Source organism: Charadrius vociferus, unplaced genomic scaffold (assembly GCF_000708025.1).
Source record: "Charadrius vociferus isolate BGI_N301 unplaced genomic scaffold, ASM70802v2 scaffold586, whole genome shotgun sequence".
In the NCBI taxonomy this organism is placed as follows: domain Eukaryota; kingdom Metazoa; phylum Chordata; class Aves; order Charadriiformes; family Charadriidae; genus Charadrius; species Charadrius vociferus.
Window position 1 is genome coordinate 639,698 of NW_009648902.1, and position 15,115 is coordinate 654,812.

A 15,115-nucleotide genomic window follows, 5' to 3' on the forward strand; every position below is an offset into this window, starting at 1 on the left:
CAGGGAGCAGTCCATTTGTCGAATCCGTGTCTCTTCAATTTAGAGACCAGGATATCGTGTGGGACAGTGTCAAACGCTTTGCACAAGTCCAGGTAGATGACATCAGTTGATCTTCCCTTGTCCACTGCCAAATGATGGTGAGAGAGCAAGACTTTCATATTCTTCAATCAATGCTCTCTGGAATGTAGGTATTTAAAAAAAAAAAAAAAAATCTCCAGGAAGAAAACTGTCCCAAAAAAGGCCCCAGAACTTCAGTTAAATTCAGAAGAGGATGCTCTGATGCTTTCCTTCCATAGAGGAAGGAGAAGCATTTTCTTCATGCTTGGATGACTCTCCATGCCTATCTAAAAACCACTGGGATTTTTGGGGGGCAGTTTGAGGGGAACTTGTGACTGGAGTTGAAATCAAATTCATCTAGAGAGAGACATTGTGCTTCCAGAAAGGCAGCAGCCAACTCTTATCAGATGGCTGCCTAAAGCCACCTCTCAGGGGTGAACTGTGGCAACGTTTTCTCCTTGCAGCTATGGATCCGCTGTTCCAGTTTGCACATTCAGACAGCAGAGCGGAGCAGAGGCAACGTGTGTGCTTCACGTTGGACTGACTTATCTGTCCTTGACAGCTCCCACTGGAAGAGCAGGATCCCTGAGGTCTTTAGCGTCCTACTGCTGTTCAGTTCAGTGCTAAGACATGGATTCAGCAGCTTTGTTTCCCATGCTAGCCTGAAACCAGCACGAGTGCTGTGAGCACATCCCAAACAATTTTTGCTCCCTCAGTAAGGGACAAAAGCCCAGCGAGGTAGGACACAGGTTGACCTATGCCAATGCCTTGCACGAGGTCAACAGAAACTGGTCCAGTGTGTTGGCAGGAGGCCTCAGGGGCTTCATCAAAAATGTTCAAACAGCCAGAAAGTGCTGCAAGAATGGTGAACAAATGGGCAGGAACTCACTGCCGCTCTGCCCAAAGTATAACTGGACTGAAAAACAGTGTGTATGTGGCTCATGAGAAATGTGTGGGCAGCTGGGCTGATTTAAGGGGATTGATGCTCTGAGCGAGCATCACCCTCTCCGGCAGTGACAAACACCAGATGCATGAAAGGTAGTGGTTACAGCCCTCTGAGGAAAGCAATTATGAAATGAGCTGACCCGGATGGAGATTTCTTTGCCCTTAAGCTGAGGGAGAAGGCTTAAGCAGGAGTTTTATATCCCTTCCAGTCTTGCTTGTATTTAATCCTTGCTAATGCAGCTTGAAAAGTGCCACGAACATTTGTCCAGCCTGTTTCTGGGCTCCCGGTTTCGTGGCGTGATGATTTCTGCAAGGTTTGGATGAGTGGCAGATTGAAAGAAGAAAAGGAGAGCGCACGTTCTCTCTTGATTTTCTTTCTTTTTTTTTTTTTCCCTTCTTTTTTTTCTGTTCCATCCCCGCCCTGGTCTCTAAGAAAGGACAACAGTAAAACAATAGTCTTAAAAGCCAGCTCTGACCTCATAAGCATCCTCATTCTCTCCCTCTCTTGCTTTCTCTTTTTAGTATGTCTTGTTTTGATGAAATCCCATAAACTTATCCTTGAGCCTGGATCTAGAGGCTCTGAACTGCTTTACCTTTACACATCCTCGGAGTGCTCTGACAACCTGAATAGATATTAGGTTCATATACACGAGCCAGTATCTGTAATTCTCATCAGCGGTGCTGAGCACTTCTGAAAATCAAGTTATCCCTTTCAGATGCCAAGACACAGGTCTTGCAGTCTCCACTTAGGCACCAAACTCTGATAAATGCTGCCCTGTACACTGAAAAAACATTCATTTAACCATTAATTTCTGCCTGTTATTGGATGACGCAGAAGGTGCTGTGAACCAAACTCTCCTTCATTGCTTTATGGTAAGGCACGGGCAAATATAGAGCCTTGGAAAATGTGTTTGTAGGCAGGGAAGCTCAGTGCAGCAGAAGTCTGTGAAGCCTTGAAGAGCAGGGCTGAGGGATGGAGATGCTGTGTCCCAGAGGTGTGTAGATCAGAAATTCCTGACTGCTCAGGAACTGGACTGCTCTGTCCATTTTATTTTCCATTTCATTTATCTGTGAGTGGCATTTGGCACCAGCTAGTTGTTTAGTCTTCCCTCCCTTCACATCCATCTGGGTAGGCTGAATTTTTGTCTGGCTCCATAAGCTCCTCCTGTCCAGGCTATTGTAGACTGAGAGCCTCCTGAGAGCCAGGAAAACCTGGAGCAAAACAGTTCTAGGGCATGGGACAAGATACTTATTTGTCATTATGCTCTTGGAAGAAACTGTAATTGCTGGAGAACTGGCCTTGAAGGAATGTATGGATTTGTGATTCCATCCATCTCTGATTAAAGAGCCTTGACTGTGTGTTCCTGTGAATTATGTGTCTCCTGTACTTAGAATTTCTGTTTGTAGCTGACGCTTACTCTAAGGTATTTGGTGGAAGTGCATAAAAGTTACTGTTGTCCTGGGGGGGCAGAATGTTCCATCGGGCTTCTTTTTTTTAAAGAGTATTTTTGTAAGCTAAGGCCTTTGCCAATGTGAACCACGCAATGACTTGCTATGCTGTAACAACTGGCTGCCTCAAACATAGGGTATGACTATAAAGGTCACAGAAGAATTTATAGAGTTAATGATTTATTATATCTGTCACTGCAGACAGAAGAATTACAGGCTCCATCTTGCCCAGCTGGGAAGAAACTTAATGCTGACTGCAGACAATTTTTGCACTACAGTTTATTGCTGGTGTGTGCTTTATCTTGGAGATTTGATTTGTCCCCACCTGTTCAGAAAACGAATTTTAATATTAGTCCTGCAGACTTTCTCTCCTCTGAGAAACTGGAGCTTTACTGTGTCAAACTACTTATGAGTAGGAAGCAGTGGGAAGGTGCTGGTGGCACCAGGCCTGTGTGGCACCGGGATGCTCAATCTGTCCATCCATGCCTCCCCCTGGGTGCTCCCCTGCTAGCTGGGGAGACTGCTGTGTGTCCCCTCCCTGCCTTCTGGCTGCAGAAGCAGGTTTGAGTTGTGTGGGTTTTGTGGTCACAAAACCAGGTTGGGCTATTGTTTGGATCTAGACAGCAGTGGTCAGACATGGGCTGCCCAACAGGGACCCTCAGACAGCACTTGCAACACATTTGCATATGTTAATATCTTTTTTTCCCATTTTTGACCATCCTTGTTGTAGCCCTTGCTCCTGCCTTTCTCTGCCCCAGTCTCCTCCCCAAAAAACAGCCTGCCCCATTCATGGTTTTCCTATGCGTCCCAGTTTTGTGACAGCCACACTCAAATTTGCTGTTTCTGATACTATTGCCTAGGTGTTTTTAACCCAAGCTGGTATTACTGAGATGGCTCCCCAGTGCTGCTGGCCTTGCTTTGGGTAAGCTGGCTAAAGATCTGAGAGTTTACATGCTCCAACATCACTGCTTAATACTGAAATGCTTGGGTTCAAAGACAGAGAGATGAGCTTGTCAAAAGCAGTCTGAGTTGGCCCATGTCTGCTCTGGTTGATCTTGGTGGTGACAGAGTTAAAGAAACACTCTGAAAATCCTACCTGACAGCCCACCTGAAGGGATTTCGTGTTCCTGCTGCTGTTTTCTCACTAAAAGGTAGATAAGTCTTGTTTATTTTGATTCTACAGGCAGAACCACTTGTGTGGGATAATGATGTATCGGTTCACGCCCAGACTGTTGCCAAGGCCAAATATGAATTTTTATTTGGCTTGGAAGAAGACAAGCCTTCAGAAATGGGTAAGTGCTATTTATTACTATTGTGTGCAAAAAAAAAAAAAAAAAAATCTGTTAAGCAACACAGGAAAGTTTTGCAGAAACTCTTCCCTAATAACCCCACGAGGGCTTGCTTACTGTGCTGTTTTGACCTTTGCTGTACCACAGTGCAAGCAGAAGATGACAGCTGTTCCCTGTCTTATGCCCCCATGTTTCTCTTTGGCTCACCTGGGCCACCTCGATGTGACAGCACAGACTCGTGCACTGGAGTCACGTTGGTGGAAGGAGTCCCAGCACTTCTCTGCAGCGGAGTTGTTTCGGCCACACATTCTGCAATTGCATATGCTGGTGTTTCAGCACGGCCATCTCTGCCTGGAGATCTTTCCAGGAGTGCCCTTTGTGGTCTGCACTTTGCTCTTCCTACAGCTAGAGGTAGATAAGATTTTAATTTAGATACTTGAGGTGGTACTTGAACTGCTCCATCATCTGTAGTTCAAGAAATCCAGGTGCACTATGTAATGTTATGCCTAAGGGTCAGTCTTGTTCCTGTTCTTTTCCTGTAAATACCAGGTGTTTTCTACCTTTCTGTAGACCAAGCTTAGAAGAACAGAAATGCAGTTACTATACCTATTTCTCTTGCCTCATTGTAATTCTCAAAAATTCCTGCCCTCTTTGCAAAAGTACTTCCTCAGGCTGTTCTCTTTGCACCTTGATCCCTTCTAATTGCAAACTTTCTGGAATGTCACTTTTAATTAAAGAAGACTCCTTTCTTGCCAGAGAAGGGCAGCACTTTGTACAGAAACCAGCTGCTTAGGCTCCTCCACTTCAGTAAGAAAAGGAAACAAAGAAAGAAAGAAAGAAAAGCAGAACTGAAGTCTGGAAAGTGAGTAAACATTTTCTCCCTGGATTTTCTGAAGTTTGGTCTTGCACTTGGGAAATCCTAATTGCAGACTGGAGGGGAAAAAACCCAAAACAACCAAAATGTACTCATTTAGGAATTTAAAAAACTTTTACAGATTGCCACAAAATGTGTATTGGATTATTACATGAATCACGATGACCTCATTTCTTGTTTGGAGAGACACAGTGTGAGAGTACTGTCAGCAGGCATTAGTACATTTCCGGAGATTGGCATTAAATAAAGTATGCTGTGTCTAATAAATGCAAGTGAATCTATTGTTATTACTAACAAAAACAATTATCAAATGTGATGGGTATTCTGAGCTGACTGAGTATTGAGCCCTAAAATAAAGGGCGGCAAAGAATAAGCCAGATATATTGGCGTATGTATGTACTTTTCTGTATTTTTATTGTGCTGCCTTGTTTGTGAGTCTCCTTCTGTTCCTTTATTAATCAGAAACTACAATCAGGGGCAAACAATTAGTGAAATGGGAGTGACTTCAAGGGAGTGTTTTCAAATATTTAATGCTGGTTAACATATAACATTTGTGAATTGTATCCGAAAACTGGGTGACATTGTGCCTACCCAGGCTGGCCTTGTGCTGTCACAGACAAATGCATCCTCTTCCTCCAGGAAGATGTTTGACCGCAGTGGATAAATGAGAGTGGTGCTGCCCCTTCTACTTTTTTTCTTCAAGTGAGCAGGTTTTAACTGCTTATTAACTGGAGAGGAATGAGGACAGTGTGACTGAGGGCACAGTAGTACAAACTCAGGCCTCTGTGCACCAAATCCTGGCTTCCTTTGATTTGACATATGTCATCATGTATGTCATGACATAAATTTTGGGGGGAAGCAGCTATGCCTGAAAGTCTCTATGTCCTCCTCTGGGAGGAGGTTAGATGGGGAGGGGAAAAAACACCACCAAAAATCCAAACAAACCTGCCACTTTCTAAAGTTACCTTTGAAAGAAAGATGTGCTTTTCCTGGGTCCAAGTATGAAAGATATCAAGCAAATGAGTGACAGCATCAGGGCGAGAAGTACCGGAGTTTAAACTTGATCACGAGAACAGCTTGTCACTGTGGGCAGTAAAGCTGAACTTTAATTTATCTAACCCAAAGCAGTTCACCCGTGCCTTGGCTGGCCTCAGAAATTGAGAACGTAATGTGTAAGCTGCTGAACAGCTTAATGAGTTCTGCCTCCCAGTTTATCCTTTCCCTTTTGGCCACTACCATATTACTGAAGCCCTGCTGGATACTTTAGTCTATACTAAAGGTATAGACTTTTTAATTGGGTACTAAAACAATTGCATTGGACAAGCCAATTTGTAAAGCAGGAAGAATAACTGTGGGTGACTGTAGCAAACACTTGTTTGCTTAGGTGGGAGATGTCAGACTTTGTTAATAAGCTGCCGTGCTGATTTTTACCTTCCGTCTTGAAGCTTGTGGTCATTTTTGCAGGAGCGGAAAAAAAAAAAGTTAGATGCTTGTAGAAGAGGTGTTTCATCACTGACATTCGAATGCTAATAAAGCTGCCCCATTAAAAACACTTCCTCCTCATTTCTCTCCTTTGCTGCCCTCAGCCTGGTTTTATCTGGGTATTTGTGATCCCTGATATGCTCTAATCTTTACTGGGTGGTGCGTCTTGTCTGGCTTCTCTCCTCTCTTATCTGTTCCCCATCCCCATGCCCTGGATGCATCACTCAGAGCAGAAGCAGGTCCAGGCAGCCAGGATCCTCATCACATCACAGGAGCGCTTGGGGCCACACGTGTCCCTCCAGATGTCTGCTCGTGGGGCTGCTCCTTGCTGCTGTGGGAACAGGGAGGATGTACCATGCAAGGCCACGCGCCCCTGCACCAACTGGCTGCCTTCCTCCATGAAACCCCAGCCCTCTGCCTTCCAGCAAAAGAAAATGTTTTTTAAAAACTGCATTTGTCTGGGTTGGACAAGACATCTTCTCAGCCTCATTGACATAAAGGGCACTTGTTGTATATGGAAACATACTCTCCTCTGGAACCAGCCATGGAAACAGTGATCTCTATTGAGCAGCCTTATCTTTAGGCTTGGGTATGGTACGGAGTACTGATTTTTATAACTTCACAGTTAATACATTTAAATACCAAAAAGAAAAAAAAGTCCCGACAAAATGACTTAGGCCTAAAAAGTGCTTCCTTGGGGAAGAAAGAGGGGGATGCTACAAAATAATTGCTTAAGTAAACATGAAAGACAAATACCCCATAATTCTTGTTATATGAGAAAATAAATCCAAGCCAGTTGTTAGGAAGAGAATAGCTTCTTAAGACTCATAAACAGTCTTTGATGCTTCTAGGAGGAGAAAGCTTTCACGCATCCTGTGTAACAGAGGGTTTAATCTCATCCTTCACAGAAAAGCCCTATACAAATAGTCCCTGGGTTGCTATGCAAATCTGGTCTTTCCCAACAGCTGCTGGAAGAAGGTTGTTTTTGAATTCCTGGTGAAACAAATAGCTTTTTGGAAAGCCTGTCACTTGCTGTTTTGTGTACAGTGAGGTGTCATGAGGCAACTGAGCTCATTTAACAGCTTGCTTCTGCCAAAAGAGATGGTCCCAGCCGCACACTGCCATGGATTGTCTCATGCTAGTTCTTGTGCTCATCTGTTTTCTTAGCAAGCTCAAGCCAGCAAAAACTGAGTAACAAAAAGCCTCAAAACAATGCCACAAAAACAGTTCTAAAAAAAAAGGTTTACTTTCCCCTGGCAGTGTGTGCTGAATCACCTCTGTGAGGGTGGAAACAGTGCTAGAGCTGACACATGAAAGAAAATGAAATGCATATTTTAATGCATGCAACTTTCCCATTCCTGAACCTGAATCATAGAAATGATTGTTTTTGCTGGAGAATTTCTTTAACTTGTTTCAGGAGCAAAGGAAGCACAGAATGGCTGCTTTTTCATTTTTGTACAAGCAAAGCCTTTTCATGGTCCTATGATGCTGATTTAAACAGCCCTAAGAAAATTACCCCAGTAACTTTCTGTAAAATGAGCGCCACTAACTTACTAGTTGCTCTTCTGCCTCACTTGCTTTCTCTGTGTCACTTCAACTTATGTGTATCCAGCTCTGCTGCATCCTCCTTGCATTGCATGGATGTGGTACCTTCCTGATCCTCCCTCTAAAATCTGCCCTTAGAACAAGGTCACTCACATGTTGCATTGATCTCACACTAGCCCAGATTGCTGACTCTAGTCTTGCCCAGTGCTTCAACCGCATTGCTTTCCATTTTGATGCACCACCCTTCATCATGTTTTCATCTCTTTGTTCTTTCCATCTCCAGGCAATCCTGAAAGTCTGGGCTCCCTGGTCTGGTGTCTTTATCTCTAGCTCTGCTTTCCTGGGAAGGCGCAAACCAGCATTTTCTTAGGGTTGAAGGACTGCCTGATTTTCACATTCTTGTTGCTTAATTACAGTGGACAGAACCTGTGAGGATAAGTACATCAGATGTGCATTTAAGAGTATGTGCCTCAACATTTACCAGGGACAGATGCAAGGCTGGAATCTGGAAAGCTCAGACCTGTGGTGCCCCCACACACTAAAATTCCATCATCCTTTTGTGTGTACTTGACTCAGCTTTTCTTTGTTGTTTCTAGTGTCCCACTGCATGTTTTGACTCTCTGAAGATCTGCAGGAGTTTTTTTAATAGCAGTGTGAAATCAATATATTTTCTCATAGCTATCCCTGCCATTTGGTGTTGCTGGTTGGCAAGGATGCAAAGAGAAGGTTAACTTTTAAAATTTCAGACTCCAGGGGTACTCTATTAAATAAATGGTACTCTCCTGCTTGAGTTTGTGCACTCTAAGAAGTGGTTACCTCTCTGGCACCAGCACACTGACCAGCTGTGCTGAGTGCTCCTCTTTCACTCCAACCTGGAGTAAACCAGGTGATTTTGAACTACTGCTTGGATGCTCTGAGGACCAGCAAGCTCTCACAGTGCAGTCAGAAGAGCCCATCCAACTGTGCATATGGAAAAAATAATGCCAGTGAAGGAGGACAGGTTGCACTGTGCCCCACATTTCAGCTGCGTGAGGTGGAGCTGTGTTTCTGTTTCTCCCTTTGAATTTCTGAGTCCTGCTTCCCAGGGCTGAGTGAAGCTGAGGCATGCTCTGGCGCCGTCAGGTGTGGTGTGATGGATGTCTGGGTTTCCAGACCCAGGGAAAGGAAAACTAAAGGGGCGTGAGGTATTATGCTAAGTCCCTTGCTCTGCAGGAGGAAACTGGATGTCTTGTGACCTGTACTTGAAAGCTGGCTAGTTCAAGTTATCATAACTTACAGCTGCAGGGAGGAGATTACCACATCCTTGACTTGGTAAACAACAGAGTTGTTTGAAGGCCAAGGTTTTAGTACAAATAATCCTTAAAACATGGGCTGTTTGTTTATTGTTTTTTAAAGGTGCAGAATTAAGCACTCAGAAGTTAGGAAATGCCAGAGCTAAGGCAGTAATTACCTCCCTGTCTGTGGGCTGTTGGCTGAAGCTGAGAGCCACCCTGACGTGAGTGCACAAATATTTGGGGGCATGGTGATGCTGGCAGCCTGTTGGTGGTGTCTGGTCGCTTCAGACGGTCTGAGCACATGTGGCTCAGGCTGAGCTGGGCTGAAGCTGGCAGGGCTCAGAAACACTTTCCTGGAGGCGGTTAGGCCCTTCCCTTCAGTTGGGCGGATGGAAGACCATGCATCGAGGTCAGTGGGCACAACAGGAGAGGCTCTGCCAGCTGACTTGGCCAGTTGCAGATGGCTATGGTGGGGCACAGCTTCATTTTTGCTTGTTGTCACTGTGGTCTCTTCTCTTTGGCTTCAGCCCTATCACCTGGTGAGGCACGCAGCACACCCAGCACAAGCCCTCCATCGTGCTGTATTCTTGATTAATCTCTGAATCTTTCTGAAGTAAAAGATGCATGTTATCCTGCTGCTGGAGATGGCTTGATAATGAACATGGAGAAGGCATTTAATTAAAATTATGTGGGTAGATGCAGTTCTGGCCTGGTATGGTGGGGAAAAAGTGTAACACAGGGTACATCAAGTATTTTTCCTGTTCACAGTTCACTGCTTTAACAAATGCCTTCTGCTCTAGACCCCCACGTTGTTTATTTAACTCAGTCCAGCTTCCTGAGGAAGGGAATCTCATTCACTGTGTGAGCTTGCTGAAAAATTACCATGCAATGTCCAGCTGCACCTTTAGCAGCAAACACTCGGAGCCTGGGAGATGCACATGTCCCTCTGTGACTTATTTTTGTTTTAGCTGGGTGCATAACTTGAGATCCAGCTCCTGGGGTGCTTTGAGGACTGCTTAGCAAGCTTTCTCTTAGCCTGGCTAATTGGTCCTGAACCCTGAAATGCAGTAAAAGACAATTTTCTGTGGATGTGCCTAGTTTCTTCAGCAGTTGCTGCAAAGATCCAGAGTTTCTGGTGTCTGTGAGTAGTACTGTGGGTTTTAAGCCATTTGTTGCTTGCTCAAAGTCTGGTGATATATTTTTTTATCTGATGAGATCTTTCTGTTTGTAGGACTTTTTGAGGATTTTAAAAATATTCTTTAAAAATACAATATTTTAAATACATAACATTAAGAACTAGTGGATTCAGAGAGGCTGTAAAGTCTTTGTAGATGCTGCAAGTATCAAAGCAGCTGTGGGCTGTTACTGGTCCAGAAGTTTGCTCTTCCAGCTGAAAGCTCTTAGGGACCTTTGAAAGTAATTTTTGCTATCGCTGCGTGTATCTACACTTAAAAAATCACCTGTTAGCCACTTCCTTTCTAAATCACAGCAGTGGAAAAATAGAAAATTTTGGATTCTTTTTGGATCTGTCCTTTAAATTTTGTGTTTAAGACTTTTCCTAACATAAGTCTTAAACCACAACTTGAGATTCTTGCAGCCATGTCACTCTAGGGGGTGGGGCTTTAAAGAAGAAAAGTCTTTTAAATGTAGCAAGACTCACCCGCACTTTTACATCGGGGTAAGGAGCCCAGATACTCCTTTTGTATTCCCTCCTGTTCCTGTTCATGCTAGCAGCTGTTTCACTCTACCCTTTTGCTTTCCAGGGTAATGACTCTTGGGACTGAGCTATCTCACTGACCATCTGTGGCCCATACAGCAATTTGTAGTGGATAATCCCTCACACTAAACCCTCCTAGCACGTGCTGCATGTTAGTTTTGGACTTTGTCCTGTTCTGAGCTCAGTGGAGGCCTGTGAGCTGCTGCAGCAAGGTGCCGTGCTTCCCACAGCTGGGGAAAAGGTGCGAGGCTCCCCAGAGGACTCTGAGTTCAGTGTGGCTGGGGTTACGCCAGCGCTCCCAAACCCCGTTTACCACTGGGAAATAGTTAAAAATCTGTGGGGAGAAAAAAATGTGCAACTGAGTCACAGCTTACCTAAGGCTCTCCATCAGGAACAGGGTTAGAAGGTTTGCAGTTGTGAAAAAAACATGCACACACTCAAACACACACAGTAACCTGGGTATTTTACATGCTATTTTGGTCATTACTTTCGTAATGGACAGGATTTACACTCTTAACCTAGCAGCTTTTCTCACTGTTTTTCAAGTTGTGACAACTTGCACATCACATCACCACCCAACTACAGGTGCTGGGACTTGGCTAGCAGAGAGATTCGTGACAAATTTACTTGGTGCAGGCATGGCTGTACTGTAGGAGACTGAAGGTTCACCTAACACAACTCTGGTTGCCCAAAACCCCCAGAATTTAGGGAACTATGCAAGAGCAGCGACGAGCAGTACTGTTCTTATAACCACTTCCAGTATGCAGCAAACCATGGGTGTGGGATTTCCTGAGCAACACACTGCCCCTGGGTGCTTGCAGGGGGATTATTTTCTTCCCTGAAGTCGTCAGTTTAATTTCTGGGTAACCCTGGGCTGCAGGCTGCCACACCACGGCCTGACTGTTCAAGCTGCCTGTGCTCACCCCTGGGTCTGTGTCAAACCTCTCACTGACAGCATCAGGGACTCACTCCGGTCATCTCTTTCTGGGGTGAGCATCTCAGCCAACATGGTCGCTTCTTCTGCCTAGGATCTGCCATATCTCTGCTCCCCTCCACCTTCCCTTCATGTTTGCTAAGGCAAGAGAGGCATTTAACCAGGGTTTATTTCCTAGGCAGCTCTCCCCTCCTGCCTTCACTCATCTACCCTGTTTCCACCAACTTGTTTTTACATAATGCCGGTGTAGCTTTGCAGGGATGAAAGCCTGGCTCTGCTTCCCCCAGCAAGCAAACTGCCTAAAAACATGTAGTGGCTGCAAGCTGCAGAAAACCCCACGCCCAGTCCGGTGCGGACGTTTACAGTTCAGTTACAAAAGCACTGTGCTTGCATTATGCTAATCCCTCAGATTTGGCTAATGAAGGACCTCCACTGGCCAGGCAGGACCTATCGCAGCACGGAGAATGACATCATTTGGAAAAACGGCTGCTGTGTAAAGCTGCCAGTGATTGTGCAGCATCCCTCCCCTCTCATAGGGGGACACCGCTCTGTCTCAGAGTGCACAGGCACTGCTTTATGAATCAGGACAGCTTTAGTTACCACAGAAGTCGTAACTTGAGGGTGTGTAGGACAAGAAGACACGTGTGACCACCCCCTCCCTGGCAGGCTGCAATAATGATATGATGCCATAAATCCTGCGATATGTTCGTTAAGCTCTGTCACCTAGAGATTCATTTCCACTTCATGCATGCATTGTTTTTACTGGCCCTAACCTGCCTTTTACAAATAATGCCAAGAAATGATGGTACCAAGAAAGCACAACTGGTGTGATGCTGCATGCAGGCTCACCCATGTGCTGCTTGTGATCGGTGCAAGGAGATGTGGAAAAATAAAATGCAGGATGACTGGGTTGCTTTGTGAAACCTTCCAGCTCAGTAATGCCGAAACGCCATCAGGCGCCCCACGCTCTAAAACCAGCACATGACTCTCAGCATCGCCATTCTGCCCGTTTCTTCCCGTATGGATGCGGTTATAATAAAGGGCAGCTAAGCACAGACGTCTCCCTGGCATACCGTCAGGCAGCCTTGCTGGAGGAATTTTTTTTCCCCCTTGCAAGCTGCCAAGGTGGACTTCTTAGCTCCTGCGATAGACTGAATGAGACTGCAGTTCCCCCATCAGTTTCATAATACTCAGAAAGCATCCATTTACATCATTGTGTGCAGTGCAGGGCAGCAGCTGCCAGGAAATTTGAAACTATTTTGATTCCAGTTGACTAGAACAGCAGCAATTGAATTAGCTGGTATCGCTATAGATAAACTGATGATCTGTGCATTTTATTTCTTTGACCAATGGGTAACTGCTGGAGCTACAGTAACCTCTGTGAGTAAGGAGACTGTTGAAGCAAATATATCTAATTTCTCGAGCTAGCTTATATATATATATATATACTGTATAGAGAGAGACACTCACACCATTCTTTTGTAAAATGTACCTGTAAACAAAATGTCTGTCTATGCTTGTAACTTGTGTTTTGCTTCCTAGTATTTCCTTTTATTATGCTGTAGACAAGCTTGCTTGACATGGAATGGTTATTTATCTATGAAATATCATATCTATGCCTGATTTAAGTCATGAATTCTTTCAACGTCTAGTCATCAGAAAGGCTGCCAACTGCTGTTAGGTTGTATTTGCCCGGTCTCAATTTTCTAGCCACTCACCCCCTTTCTCTTTTAGCTTTTTCTCTCTCCATCTAATTCTCTCTTTTTTTTTTTCCTTTGTTGAAAGAAGCCACCTTGAATGCAAAGTAGAAATTGGTGTTACCTGAGAGTGTGTGTCCTTTCTTTGTTTGTTTGGTGATGGGTATTTTTTTTCCCTGCTCATCTTCAGTGCAGTCCTTAAATTTTGTTGTTGCCTTTCTAGCCTTGTTTGTAATGCAGTCATATTGGGGGATGGGGTTGGACAGGATATGGCAGTAGCTGCAGCAAGACATGATGCTGTGGTGGTGGATGGGAATAAGGGAGGAGTTTTCCTTAAAGAGCTCAAGCTCCTCTAAACTCTGGTACCTGAAACAGCTCTCTGAGCAAAAGCAAAGGCTTTGCTTCTTTTAGGAGCAGGGGGCTATTGGTGATGGTTTACTGCAAGGAGTGGAGACCTCGGTAGTCATGTGCATGGTGGTACCTAACATAACAGGGACAGACTGCTGCTTTGATGCCATATGTGATTTCTTTTTAATCAGGCAGTGAATTAGGCAATGTTAATGCAGGATGCCGTGAAAATGAGAATCCCGTGGACTTGTGCTCTCACGTGGCAGTAGAAGCAGCAGTCCTTCCAGAGCAGGGCTGCTGGTGCCTCACTGTAGAAAAGGCTTTAAATGTCTCTCTTGCCCAGGTGAAACACGGCTCTCAAGTGTGGTAGAGAGGAGTACCTGTGTGCACGCTCCCTCCTCCCACACGTCTCGCTGTCCCCGTATATGTGTGTGTGTGCTCTGTACATCTACCTCTTCTAGAGTCTCCCGGGCTTGCCAGAGGGTAAAGTTTACTTGAGATGAAGTTCAGGAGGAGACGTAAATCAGAAACTTGCTCGGGATTGCTTCCCGCCGTCAGCAGCAGCCGTCGGTGGCAGATGGGGACGCGCAGAAGTGCATTTAGTATTCACCGCCAGAAACAAGGCCTCCTCTGTTTCCCTCATTTCGGTTCAGAAGCTAAGACAGCAATTAGCAGAGACGAGCCTGGCCCCTTGGCAGGGTCTGTGCAGTGCCTTGTCAGGGCTTGGCCTCCAGTGCATGTTGGCTGCATCCCAGCCTCATGGGGGGCCAGGGGATGATGCTCTGGGCTTCCTTCCAAGGAGGTGGGGTGGGTGGGTTGGAGGGAGACACGGGAGGTCCTGGCTCCTGGGGCACTATGCACTGTCTTCCTTCAGGATGTGGCCAGACCGTGTGGCCCAGACAGCACTACAGCCAAGCACGGCCCTGCGGTGCTGGGGGTGTGAGGCCATCCCAACTGGGGTACCTTCCACCTGCAGGTCTGCAAGCTGAGGTTTGCTGCGGGGGGAGCTGTGTCCACCGAGAAAGGTTTACCTTAGCAGCTACAGTGAGGGACTCCCTATCGGCATTTCTTCTCCCTTAAAAAATCCCATCTCTGGACACATACGGGGAGACCAGCGAGCACTAAGGCCACTGCATTAGAGCAGACCATGGCTGCGGGGTGGGGAGCTGGGGCCTTCTGCTGGCTGGGGCTGGTGCCGGTGCAGGTGTAGGAGCATTGCAGCCACACAGCACCATTCTCATCCATGAGTCCATCCTGGTAGAAGTGTGTCCCAATGGCAACCTGGCGCCTGTGCCATGAAGTGGGTGGGCTTTGGATGCACCCAAGCACTGCATGGCTGAATTGTGTGCAATGGGGGCTGTTTGTCTGGGGCTTTGGGCACTTAGAAAAAGCATCATGCCTGGAAATACTCATGTGGGGAGAGGGACCTTTCTCTCTTCTTCAGACTCTCCCAGTGTACCCACAGCTGTGTATTGGAAACCCCACCATGAAGGCAGGGTGGTGA

At 45.7% G+C, this 15,115-nt stretch overlaps 1 protein-coding gene across 1 annotated transcript in view; it reads left to right on the forward strand.

Moving 5' to 3' along the window:
• Window positions 1-15,115, forward strand: part of PSD3 (pleckstrin and Sec7 domain containing 3) — a 104,185-nt gene that overhangs the window by 11,256 nt on the left and 77,814 nt on the right. The gene's annotated exons all lie outside the window — the stretch shown is intronic.